The sequence below is a fragment of the Orcinus orca genome, chromosome 13 (genome assembly GCF_937001465.1).
Source record: "Orcinus orca chromosome 13, mOrcOrc1.1, whole genome shotgun sequence".
In the NCBI taxonomy this organism is placed as follows: domain Eukaryota; kingdom Metazoa; phylum Chordata; class Mammalia; order Artiodactyla; family Delphinidae; genus Orcinus; species Orcinus orca.
This window is the reverse complement of record NC_064571.1, coordinates 43,775,809-43,778,610: the sequence shown is the minus strand read 5'-3', so window position 1 is coordinate 43,778,610 and position 2,802 is coordinate 43,775,809. Positions and strand designations below refer to the sequence as shown.

The window sequence follows — 2,802 nt, the reverse complement described above, 5'->3', positions numbered from 1 at the left end:
TTACTCTCTGATTACTGGTGTTTCTCCATGCCTCTTCCCACTAAGCCATATTTATTACCTTTATATGTCTAGTGCCAAGCAAATAGCAGGTCCCTCATAAATATTTGTTAAATGAATAAACAATTATATAAGGAGATACAAAACCGTAAAAGTTTGAACATTTACAAATCAACACAAAGGGTCTGAAGAAAATCTTCACGAATAAATACAGCATTCATATGGAAGAAAAATAAGAAAATAGATGAATTTTTCAAAATAATGAAGCATGATCTCATCAAAGTAAATAAAGTAATAAACACCCTATAACCAACTATGTATATGCATGGCTGCTCATTACATCATTGCTTAAAGCAATAAAAAATAACAATTACTTAAATGGCTAATTTAATCTGAAAAAATTTAATGCAAAGAATCATGCCTCACCATTAAGAATGGGTGTAGATTTGGGTTTATTACCAAGGAGAGTTGTTCAGGATATATTTATAACCAAAAAGCTAGTATAACCATTGTGCCTCATATAATTCCATTGCAAGGGGTAGAGGCAGGAGTGACAAAATACAAATAGGAAACACGTTTGAACAACAGAACTACAGGTGATTTTTCACTCTTTATTGATATTTTTTGCCTATGGTTTCTATAATTTTCTATGAATACTGGATAGAGAGAGAAAGATTGATTTTAGGCATGTATGTCTTTGGCACATTTCTCTTTTTGCTGCATGTTTTTCTGCACAATTTGATCTCTTTAGATGTGTGTCTTCTCTCCTGAAGCACTTTACCAAGTATACTGAGACACAATGTTTACCCTCAAGGATTTCGGAGTCATACTGATGATAAAGCTATCTATATAAGGGATTTTTGTTGTGTGCAATGAATCCAGGATATCTGATACAGAGGCAGTGAGAGAAAGGAGTCTCTCCGGAGAACAGTGCTTAGTTTCTCAGATAATTTCCTCCCTCCTCTGCTTCTTACCCTACAGTGGTGTCTGCATATAAAGAGGGAGGGTGTAGTTTATGTGACTTTGGCGGAGACAAAAGTAGGTCTTCTGATCACTGGGTGATGAATTTTGTACACCTATGAGACTTTACATCTCTAGCAGAAGTCTGCAGCTGGTATAACTCAAAGACATTTCCTTTGGCTCAGAAATACCTCCAGATTTGCCACTAAAGGACCTCAACCATATCTCCCTCATTTGGTATCACAGACTTCTCTGTGTTCCTAGTATCCACTCCCTCCCCTTGGCTTTGCTCAGGTGACTACTTCTTTGCCTTCAACCCAGAGTCATTTTATTGTTAATGGGTCCCCTTAGCAGGTTCTTCATTAAGATACTAGCTACTTCTGCAAGATTGCCACAGGGAAACCAAGGGTATCTGAGAAAGCTGAGCCTCACAGCTCCACCTGTAAAAGCGTGTAGCACTAACACATTTGATTTAATGAAGCAGAGCCCCTGATTGGGCAGCTTTTCAGGAGGCCACATCCCAGACTCACAAATGAGAAGGCAAGAAAGCCCTTATTTATCAGATATGCCTCTCCCTATCTTTAGTCTTTACAATCAACATTTTAAGCTTTAAAATGTGAATATTCTATTTTAAAAATTAAAAGAAATTGTAGATCACAGCTATTTTTTGAAAAGATATTAAGAGGACATAATCTTGCTGTTATACAAACTTCCTCATTGCAAGTACTAAGCTAATTACTGCTCCTTTCTGTGAGATACAAAAGAGAAAGTTGCTATAATACAATAAGTAGGTGCAAAACATGAAGATGCAGAATTGCAGTACTGTGAAGTTACTGAAATAACCACAGCAGACCTGGGCAACTAGTTGACCTTGGATTCTAAAGGTTCTTCACAATCCAGATCCAACTTTGTTCCGGCTGCAGTTTAGAATCACCTGGTGGCTTTTTTTTGTTTTTTTTTTTTTTGAGAAAAGTTGGCTGACATCTTTGTTGCTCTGGGGGGCAGGGAGGGAGGGCTGTGTTCAAGAGCTCTTGGTGGGGCACGTCTGCCTCCTCTTCACCGTCACCGGCGTCTGCTGTGCAGGATGGCGCTGGCTCTGCAGTTGGAGACTATGCTCAGATCCCAAAGGTACTTGATTTTGCAGATTATGTTCTGGATACTGCTGAGGGTGGCAGGGGAGTTCTTGTTGATGGTGGTCTGCATGTAGGAGGTGGCGGGCTTTGTAGGGTCAGATCTCCACTTCACCACCTCCAGGCCACTTCTGCCACCTGCTGCCGGCTCCACGCCACAGTCTTGTGGTCCATCAGCCAGTTGTAATGGAAAGAATTGTGGCCCTTCAGATTATTGGGGTGGGTGCCCTATATCTGTTTGTTCTTCTTGATCCGGAAATTGGAGCAGTTCCACAGGACCATTCACTGCAAATGCGTGGACTTGGAGGCAGCTCCTCTCCCAGCGGCAGCCAGAAAAGGAAAGTGATCAAACATTCATGAGGATGTTTATGGGGCTTGCGGCCGGCCAGTGTAATTTGAAGGACAGGGACAATAATCCTAAGAATCTTCTGGTCAGTTAGCATCCAATTAGGGTTGACAGAAAGATACCAGATGCCCAATTAAATTTGAACTTCAGATAAGTGACAAATAAGTTTTGTATTTGTATGTTGTATTTGTATTCGGATGTACATAAGTTTTGTATGTCCAAATACTGCATGGACATACTTACACTAAGTAATTATTTGTTATTTATCTGAAATTCAAATTTAACAGGTTATGCTGTATTTGTAAGCGTTAAATCTTCAACCTATATCCAATTCATTAGCCTTGTCAAGGAAACTGAGCCTGGAGAACA

The 2,802-nt window shown here is 39.7% G+C and overlaps 1 pseudogene; it reads right to left on the bottom strand.

Moving 5' to 3' along the window:
- Positions 1 to 1,905: 1,905 nt before the first annotated feature.
- LOC117196941 (60S ribosomal protein L28-like) lies at positions 1,906 to 2,441 on the bottom strand (annotated as a pseudogene).
- Between the last annotated feature and the right edge of the window lie 361 nt (positions 2,442 to 2,802).